Source organism: Hylobates moloch, unplaced genomic scaffold (assembly GCF_009828535.3).
Source record: "Hylobates moloch isolate HMO894 unplaced genomic scaffold, HMol_V3 SCAFFOLD_1, whole genome shotgun sequence".
Lineage (NCBI taxonomy): Eukaryota > Metazoa > Chordata > Mammalia > Primates > Hylobatidae > Hylobates > Hylobates moloch.
In genome coordinates, this window is record NW_026652276.1 from 113,107,490 (window position 1) to 113,118,406 (window position 10,917).

Below are 10,917 nucleotides of genomic sequence, written 5' to 3' on the forward strand. Positions count from 1 at the left end.
AATAAGTTAAATGGAAGAAATGTATAGAACAAAAAAAGGGGTGGGGAAAGATGAAGCACATAGATAATCCTGGTAAACAGCTGTGATTAATAAAATTATCCATCTTTTGTGTTCTCCAGGAACAGTTTACAGAAAAAAACACCCTTCCCATTTTGACTTAGACAGTGTAAGTACTCTCTTGTCTTACTTATCACATAGTCAAACATGAACTCTCCACATCTTCTTTTTCTCATTAAGAAATCAGTTGGATTTGCCTTCAGTGGTCAGAATAAAATACTTGTTAATCAAAGTTTATCTCCTTCCCGCAAGCTTCTGAACTTTGAGCTACCCTCAGTCTGAGCCAACACAGAGCCCCATTTTATGTCCCTTCTTTAAGAACATGCTGAGTTCAGGGTAAAAAATGTTCTGATCTAAAATCTAATTATTTTCACCCTCCATTTGCCATCCCCCTCCCACCTCCATTTTATTTTATTTTATTTTATTTTATTTTATTTTATTTTATTTTATTTTATTTTATTTATTTTATTTTTTTAGACAAGGAGTCTCACTCTGTCGCCCAGGCTGGAGTGCAGTGGCGCGATCCCAGCTCACTGCAAGCTCCGCCTCCCAGGTTCACGCCATTCTCCTGCCTCAGCCTCCCTAGTAGCTGGGACTATAGGCGCCCGCCACCACGCCCTGCTAATTTTTTGTATTTTTAGTAGAGATGGGGTTTCACTGTGTTAGCCAGGATGGTCTCGATCTCCTGACCTTGTGATCCGCCCGCCTCAGCCTCCCAAAGTGCTGGGATTACAGGCGTGAGCCACCACGCCCGGCCTATGCTTTCTTTTAAATGATAATGTTGCAGTCATTGGCAAACCTGTTCTCATCTCTTCCTCCCCACATCCTTTCCAGCCTCTGGTAACCACCATTTTACTCTACTTCCATGAGATCAGCTTTAAATTTTACATAAAAATGATATCATGTGGGGTTTGTCTTTCTATGCTTGGCATATTTTACTTAACATAATGTCCTCCAGGTAAATCGACGTTGCTGTAAATGACAGATTATTATTCTGTTTTAGGAAAAACAGTATGTAGATTCTTCCAAAAATTAAAAATAGAACTACTCTATGATTCAGCAATTTCAATACTGGGTATATATCAAAAGGAAATAAAATCAGTATGTCAAAGAGGCAACATTACTACCATGTTTATTGCAGCACTAATCGTAATAGCCAAACGATTACTTTACTTAAGAATTTTTAAATCTCTTTTTGATACATTATACTTCTAAACTTTTAAAGGATTTAAAGGTTTTCAGTTTTAGAAACTATTTAATCACCAATTCTTTAAATATTTCTTTTTTATATGGTCTAGTAAAGCAATTAGATTTTCATTTCTTCTCAATCCAATCTTCATATATGTATATATTTCATTCGCTATTAATTTGCCTTCTGTAAAATATGTAACTACATCAATTTTGGTTAGTATTATATTTTATTGGCCTCTCATCACCTCAGTGTATTTTAACATGTAACCCATTTGTTGTACATTATTGTTTCACCACATTTGTAATAGCTTACTTTCAATTTGCTTTTTTTTTCAGATATGACTTGAGAAGCTTATGGTTTTTTTTCTTTGCCCATTACTTTGGTTTTCTGTTTTTTCATTGTATTGAAAAACATTTAAACATAAGCCAAATATCTGATGTTTCTGTACCATATAATTTCTTTTGACCCTTCATCTTGGTAGTTTATCTAATTGTGTGCAACAAAATGTATAACTTAGTTTTCACATATGGAAGATATCATACTTGGAATATCTCCAGTCTGTGTGTTTCTTTGCTGATTCCATTTGCCTTGCTGGAAGTTGAACCCACATGAATCTGACATTCTTGTGATTAGTCCTGTCTGAATAGAGCACGTGCTTCTTAGGTTGACTACTCCTCTGGATTATTTCCTTCATTTATTCTTGGTCCTGGGAATTTCTCATATTTTTCTTCAACTATATTTAGCATAATATGGATTGTTTTAACTTCTTGACAATTTTAATTATCTGTATTAAATGTTTTATATACATTATTTTCCTGAAAAGCATAAATAGCAACAGTTGCATACATTAGTAAAATGTCTCATAGATTGTCTATGACATAAAACATCATCTTGTGCTAAATCTCAAGTTTCTTCATGTAGAAGACCTCCTTCCTAATACACCATATTGTAATAATTTGTGAAGTGTGATTACTTTTTACTACTATGTATGTATTACATATGTATTATGCACAAATTTCAGAAACACTCCAATGAATATATAGCCAGAATTAGTTTTATATCATATAAAGCTAATATGGGTTAAATCATTTATGTTGATTCAGATTTTTTCTATAATTACCATTATTTCTCATTAGCACTTCCCTGATATCAAAAACATAATGCAGATTTAGATTTTTTATTTAATCCAGAAGACGTTGAAAATGGTTCTAAATGGAGTTTACATGTGGCTAGATAATACTTGTTAATTACCTTCAACTTTTTAAATACATTTATTGAGGTATAATTGACAAACTAAAAGTGTATATATTTAGGATTTAGAATATGATGTTTTGAGACATGTATACATTTTTTAATTACCTTGGTTAAGCTAGTTAACATATTTATCACTTTACATAGTTACTTTATGTGTCTGTGTGTGAGTGGGTATGTGTGGTGAGATTACTTGAGATTTGATTTTGAAAAAATTTTAAGTATACAGTATTATTAACTATCGTCACCAGTCTATATGTTACATTCCCATCATTTATGTATTTTATAGCTGAAAGTATGTATCTTTTGACTGATACCTTGTCATTTCCTCCCACATCCTAGCCCATAGTAATTATTATTCTTCTGTTCCTATGACTCTGAGTTATTAAAGATTTCACATAAATACGAAATCATGCGGTACTTGTCTTTTTGTATCTGGCTTATTTCACTTAGCATAATATCTTCATGGTTCTTCAATGTTGTTGAAAATGGCAGAATTTTCATCTTCATTAAAGATAAATTACATATACATATATTTATCACAGTTTCTTTATATATTCATCTATATATGCTAAGTAGTAGCCTCTCTAATTTATCAAATTATCTTTTCTATATTATCATTCAAATATAATATTGTTTTGCATTTATTATTAAAATTAATTTCCTGTCTTTAAAAAATTTTCATAAAATTTATGGGGTCAATTCAATCTGCCCTCTTGATAAAAGCCAGAGTTACATGTCAGTTTTACTAATTTGGATTAGATTGAGATTTTTATTGCCTCAAATAATAAGTATAAGCATTAAGGATAAAAATACAATTATATTCTTCATCTTACAACAAAGAAAACTTTGGGTTATTTATTGGACAAAAGACTTATTCTATATTATTATTTCTATTTTTGTGTTACCTAAACATTTATTACACATAGAATACCACAAAACAGGAATAAATAAATCGGTTGTTACAAATGATGAAAGTAAAATTAAGATATAAGATACACTTCCCAGAGAATGTTTGTAACAAAAATAAATGAAATATGTTTTAGGTGATGCATACTCTAATTCCCCTGATTTGAGTATTACATATTATATGCTTATATCAAACTATCACACGTACTACATAAAGATGTACAACTATTATGTGTCTGTAACAATTAAAAATAAGAAAGTATATATGAATATATATGTATATATAAATAATCATGTGACGAGTAAAGTATTAATTAAAAATATTTCCACAAAGAAAAGTTTAGGGCCTGATATCTTATGTGTCAAATTCAATGAATATTTAATAAATACTATCAATTGTTTAAACTGAAAAGAAATTTATACTTTCTAACCCACCACAATAGAGTTATTATACAATAAAATAAAGTATATAATAAAAATTTTAAAAATCCTCCAGATTGAAAAATAACAAATAAAGGTCTTTTTTTTGCAGATGATATAATTTTCTATATAAAAATATATAAGGAATTCGATAAAATATCCCTAGAACTATAAACAAGTTAATTAACGTCACTAAATGAAAGATCAGAAAACAAAATTAAATTGCAGTTATAGATAAATCAACAATGAAAATGAAATAAAGAAAAAAATATACTTATAATAGCAATAAGCAGAAATATTACAGTTTTAAAAGGAAGTACAAATACGTTACACTCTTAATTCAGAAAAATCATAGAACTGAATAAATTAACGTACATTAAATAATCAAGTTTTAAATTACCATTTTTAAGATTAGAATATCTCACAGATTGATCTACAGATTCAATAAAATCTCTCCAAATTTTTAACTATTTCTAATGGAAACTGACAAGTTCTTCCCAAAAACAAATACAGATAAGCTGGGCTTGGTGGCTCATGCCTGTAAACCCAGTGCTTTGGGAGGCTGAGGTTGGAGGATTGCTTGAGGCCTGGAGTTGAAAAACGGCCTGGGCAACATAGGAAGGTACCGTGTCTACAAATATAAAAAAATAAAATTAGCTGGATATGGCAGCGCATGCCTGTAGTCCCACCTACTTGGGAGGCTGAGGTGGTGGAATTGCTTGAGCACAGGAGTTTGAGGTAACAGTGAGCTTTGATTGATCCACCTCACTCCAGCCTGAGTGGCAGAGTGAGACTCTCTCTCTAAAAAAAGATTTAAAAAACAATACAAATGTGCACAGAATACCAAATACACAAAACAGTCTTTAAAAAGAAAAATAAAACAATTTATACTTTTTGATATAAATTCTTATTATCAAGGATAGATTAATGTAATTAATAGAATGAAGATCCAGCTGGGTGCGGTGGCTCGTGTCTGTAATCCCAGCACTTTGGGAGGGTGAGGTGGGTGGATCACTTGAGGTCGGGAGTTCGAGACCAACCCGGCCAACATGGTGAAATTCCATCTCACCTACAAATACAAAAAAATTAGCCGGGCGTGGTGGTGCATATCTGTAATCCCAGCTACTTGGGAGGCTGAGGCAAGAGAATCGCTTGAACCTGGGAGGCAGAAGTTGCAGTAAGCCAAGATCCCGCCATTGCACTCCAGCCTGGGCAACAGAGCAAACGTCTCAAAAAAAAAAAAAAAAAGAAGATCCGTTTAAAAACACGTTCATTGATGGCAAATTAACATTCACAAAAGTTCCAAAAAATTTCAATGTGGAAGAAACATCTTTTCCAAGAATTTTTCTAAGAAAATTGGCTATAAACGTTTAAAATAAGAAATCAGACCCCATCTCAAATCAAATACATACTGAAATACTTAATATGAGCTGTAAAGCTAAATGTAAGAGCTAAAATGACAAATTTCTTACAAGAAACGCAGAAGTAAATTTTTATAATCTTGTATTCAATAATGATTTATTTATTTATTTTTTACATTTAGGTTTGTTTTATTTAAGTTTAATGTTAATTCCATACTGTGTTTCAGTAAGAACAATACAGATTTTTTATCTGTGGCTCCAGTCAGATATCCAGCAGAACAAATTAGCTTCAAGTTACACATACTGAACAAAAGTGATTGAGCTAGCAGAGGGGAGGAGTGAGGGGAAGCAGGTGAGGGATGGAGAAGGAGTGGAAACAAATAATTGAACACACATGCAGGCCCTTTTCCAGACCACCTGCAACGCTAACCCGCTTCAGTGGGAGAGTAAAAGTAGGCAAGAATGAGCAGCCACGATTGTGGAACTCTTACCAGCACCATGCTTTTCAGCAACATTTCAGTAGAGTTTGAAAAACTTTTTACAGCAAAACCATTTCAAAATTCTCTCCCCAAACAACCTTTAACCATCTCAAGCTAGCACCGAGTTACTTTCAAACATTGGTATAAAATACGGTTTAAACAATTAGAAAAACTGAAAAATGATACTCTTTTGCCTCTATAGTGTGATTAACACCTCCCTCAGACGCTTGCATCACCTAGAAGCATCACCTAATGGCTTTCAAAGGTAATTTCCATTTCTAATGGTAATCTTGCCGCATCTGGCAAGGAGACAATACAGTAATGCTGAAAAAGCCTCTATGTGGTCCTGTTAGTGTCTTAAGGAACCCAAAAGGTAGGACCAGTAAAATCCGCAGAAATTCACTCTTGCCTTTGAGAACTTTTGAAAACTGTTTAAAAAAGAAACAAACAAACAAAAAACAGGGCAGGAACCTAAATTCTGAAGCCAAATGTAAAAGTCAGATTTGGTGGTTCTCAGTGACAATGGGGAGTTGCCAAGGGGTGGGATAGGGAAGAGTAGGGTGGTCAGAGATGGTTTTTCTTGTTGGCTTTTATGTCTCACTGATTTTCATCTTCCACGTCCTGCAGCGCTTCTTTATTCTGTTCTTCACCATTACCCTGCATGCCTGAAGTCCATAGTGTCCTTACAGCTTTCTTCACTCAGCGTATCCAGTTCTGCAATTGTATCATCAAAAGCTGCTTTTGCCAACCTGCAGGCACGGTCAGGGGAATTAAGAATTTCGTAGTAGAATACAGAAAAAGTGAGAGCAAGACCTAAGTGAATAGGATGCGTTGGTGGAAGTTCTGTCATTGCAGTATCACTAGCAGCTTTATAAGCCACTAGGCTGTTCTCCACAGCCTCCTTCCTGTCATTTCCTGTGGCAAATTCTGCCAGATACCTGTGGTAGTCCCCTTTCATCTTATAATAGAAAACTTTGGACTCGCCAGTGTTAGCTGCTGGAATGAGGTTTTTGTCCAGTACATCCAGAATGTCACAACAGAGTAACTTTAGCTCAGTCTCAATCATTTGCTGATATTCCCAAATCATTTTTAGCTTGTCTTCTCCTTCCTTGTTTTCTTCTTTCTGTTCAATGCTGCTGGTTATTCTCCAGGAGGCTCTTCTAGCTCCAATCACATTCTTTTTTTTTTTTTTTTTTTTTGCTTTTTAATATTTTATTTCAGGAAATATTTTTCAATTATAATTTTAAATATTTGTTCTTTTTCATTATTTTTATTTTCTTCTTTGAAGACATCAATTTTATGTATATTAGCCCTTAGGTTTCCTGTATTGTATGTCTATCATATTGTATTTGTTTCCTATTGCTGATGTTTGTAACAAAGTATCACAAGCTTAGTGGCTTAAAACAACACAAATTTGTTTTCTTATAGTTCTGGAAGTCAGAAATCTAAAATGGGTTGGCAGAGCTGTGTTCCTTCTGCAGGCTCCAGGGGAGAATCAGTTTCAATGTCTTTTCCAGTCTCTAGAAGCTGTCTGTATGACCTGACTCACGGGCCTATATCCCTAGAACCTCTCCTTCCATTGTCACCTCTCCTCTGACTCTAAACCTGCTGCCTCTAAGTACCCTGGTAATGATATTGCACCCACCTGGATAATCAAGAATAATCACTTCATCTGGACATCCTCAGTTTAACCACATCTCTAAAGTCCTTTTGCCATGCAGGGCAACTCTCACAGGCCTCAGGGTTTAGGATGTAGATATCTTTGTGGGGCCGTTATTCTGCCTATCAGGCAAATATTTCTCAAATCCTTTTTTTTGAATCATTAAAAAAATTTGTTTCATTTCCCCTCAATTTTCTTCCTTCTTTGTTCTCATTTCCTTTACTATACCTTTTATGGGTCATTTTGCTTTTGTGTTTTTCTAATTTAGTCCTCTTTTGTGAAATTATTTTTTTTCTTATTTTTTTACTGATTATTCACTTGTTCTGAGCTTTTTCTATTGCTTGTTGGTGCTGTTTTTGTCAAAGCTTTCATTCTTCTCTAATACTTAAATATTATATTACAGTTTTCATCTGTTCCATGACCTCATTTTTCTGACGAATTCTCTCTGTCTTAATTTTATTAAGGCCTCATTCAACTTTTTATTGTAATAATTTGGTATGGTGCTAGAAAGTATTGTTTGTTTTTTTTTCTTTTATTATTATTATTATTATTATTATTATTATACTTTAAGTTTTAGGGTACATGTGCACAATGTGCAGGTTTGTTACATATGTATCCATGTGCCATGTTGGTGTGCTGCACCCATTAACTCGTCATTTAGCAGCTCCAATCACATTCTTACATGCAACAGATAGGAAGTTTATTTCTTCAACTGTCAGTTCCACATCCATCCCTGCTACTTTCTTCATTGGCTACACCATTTCTTGGAAGATACTGCCAGTTCAGTTCCAGAGCACATTGTATTGCTCAGCCTGCTCGGCCAGCTTTACCTGGTATCAGATCCTCTCGATCATCCACAGCAGCAGCCGCTCCCACAGGGTCTGTGCAACCGATGGAAGCGGATAGCGTCTCTGACTCTCGCTCCGCTTCTGGGCAGCAAAAATGGCGGCACCTCAATCCGGCACTTTCCCCTGCCCACGCGGAAAACTGCTCAGCTCTATGGCAACCACTCCCTGGCAACTAATGATTTCTTAAATAACACAACAAAAAAGCATAATCAAGAAGAAACTGATAAACTTCATCAAATTGAAAAACATTTTTTTCCAAACACCAAGAAGAATATATAATCTAAGCTGCATAATGAGAGACAGTATTTCAAATTATGTATCTTCTTAGGCTCTAGTATCCGGAATACAAACAAAACCAAAACAAACTCTTGTATGTCAATAATAAAAGGACAAATTACCAATTAAAAATGGTCAAGGGACTTGAATATATGTTTTACCAAAGAAGATATACAAATTGCTAATATGAACATAAAAATATGCTCAATATATTTTGCTATTAGGAAAATAAAAATCAAATCACAATGAGATAACAATGAACACACTATATTGGCTATAACAAAGAGACAATAACAAGTGTCGACAAATGTGGAAAGTATGGAATTTCTATGCATTGCAGCTCGAAAGGCAAAATAATGTAGTCATTTGATAAAACAATTTGGCAATTCTTCAAAATTTTAAACACAGTATTGCCACATGGCTCAGAAATTTTTCTCCATATATGTATGCAAAGGAAATGAAAACCTAAGTCACACAAAGACTTGTATGTGAATGTTCATAGCAGCAAAGTTTATAAGAGCAAAGGGGAACACCATCCAAATATCCATCAGCTAGTGAAAAAATATGTGTCATATTTATGCAATAAAATTCTCAGCGATCCAAGGGAATTAAGCAATAATCCATGCTCCATTGGAAATAAACCTCAGAAATAGTAAACTAAGTGAAACAAACTAGGTTTCAAAAAGATTACATAATTTATAATTCCACATATAAGAAGAGTCCATAAAAAGCTCACTGATAGAAAATAAACTAATGGATGTCTAAGGCCTGGGTGATGGTGGAGAGTGAATGAAAACAAGATAGATTTTACTCTGAGATGATGAACAAATTTTAAAGTTAGTTGTGATTATCAATATGTAACCCTGTTAAAATATTAAAAACAGGCTGGCGCAATGGCTCATGCCTGTAATCCCAGCACTTTGGGAGGCCGAGACAGTTGGATCATTTAAGGCCAGGATTTTGAGGCCAGCCTGACCAACGTGGTGAAACCCCCATCTCTACTAAAAGTACAAACAAATTAGCCGGGCGTAGTGACGCATGCCTGTAGTCCCAGCTACTCAGGAGGCTGAGGCAGGAGAATCCCTTGAACCAGGAGGCAGAAGTTACAGTGAGCCGAGATCCCGCCACTGCACTCCAGACTGTGCGACAGAGCAAGACTCCGTCTCAAAAAAAATCAAAAATAAAAAAAAATTGATATTTACAATGAAAATGTCATTGTATTATGTAAATTAGATCCCATTAAAGCCTATCAAAAATAAACATGCCAAAAGTATTAAAATAGCTTCTGACTTTAAGAAACCCAAGAAACAGACTTTTAACACCAAAGTTATTTCTGCTGATTTAATAAATATTAAAGAAAGAAGAAGAAGATACTTTAAATATCACAAGAGGACACAAGTGCGACCAAAAACATTATAGAGGTTACATAAGCAAAAAGAAAACAGTTTGTAAGGAGTGTTTATGGATAGGAACCATCTGGTTTTACTAGACTAGAAAACTGAAGTCATTTACAGAAGACGACTCTAACTCACAGATTGTTACAAATAAGTAATGATGTCATCATAGAATGAGGAAAAATTAAAAATCAATTAATTAACTAAAAATATTTGGAGAAGCAATCTAACATAAAGTTGGTTGATGGCACCCGTCTCTACAGTTAGAGTAGCCTATTGCTAATGCAAAGGCTGCACATTCATCGCTTCTTCAAAACCAATCTCAATACCCAAATCTAATACTAATCTCTAAATTTATTACTGTAATTTATGAGAAGATATCTACCTATTTTTTATTACATAACATGGCTAATGTTCAGCATTTGAAGGTTTTTATTAAAAATAAATTTTTTATTTAAAACTCATGGCAATTAAAAATGTAAACAAAGATATAGAAATTATACAAAAATTCCTGATTACCCATCACAAGGCTCCAGCCATTATTTTGTCTTTCATTTTCAATTATTAACTTCATTTTTTTGGTAAAATGTTAAATATAAAAATCTGTATTGTTAAATTTGTAGAAATTTTGTACCTCTAACAAAAAAAAAACAATGAAAATATTATTATGATTCCTCATAAATTTTTTTTTTTGAGACAGAATCTTGCTCTGTTGCCCAGGCTGGAATGCAGTGGTGCAATCTCAGCTCACTGCAGCCTTCACCTCCCAGGTTCAAGGGATTCTCCTGCCTCAGCCTCCCGAGTAGCTGGGACGACAGGTGCACACCACCACGCCCAGCTAATTTTTTGTATTTTTAGTAGAGATGGGGTTTCACCGTGTTAGCCAGGATAGTGTTGAACTCCTGACCACGTGATCCACCCGCCTTGGCCTCTCAAAGTGCTGGGATTATAAATATCCATAATATATACACAAAAATCCATAAATATATACACAAACATATATTTAAAAATATTTTTGGCCAGGCGGTGTGAGCCACCGTGCCCGGCCAAAAATATTTTTAAATATATAT

General features: G+C 34.1%; 2 pseudogenes; both read right to left on the reverse strand.

Moving 5' to 3' along the window:
* The window catches only part of LOC116809398 (zinc finger protein 680-like), a 29,092-nt pseudogene extending 27,222 nt beyond the window's left edge, over positions 1–1,870 (reverse strand).
* Positions 1,871–6,233: 4,363 nt separating this feature from the next.
* LOC116812167 (14-3-3 protein epsilon-like) lies at positions 6,234–8,093 on the reverse strand (annotated as a pseudogene).
* Positions 8,094–10,917: the final 2,824 nt, after the last annotated feature.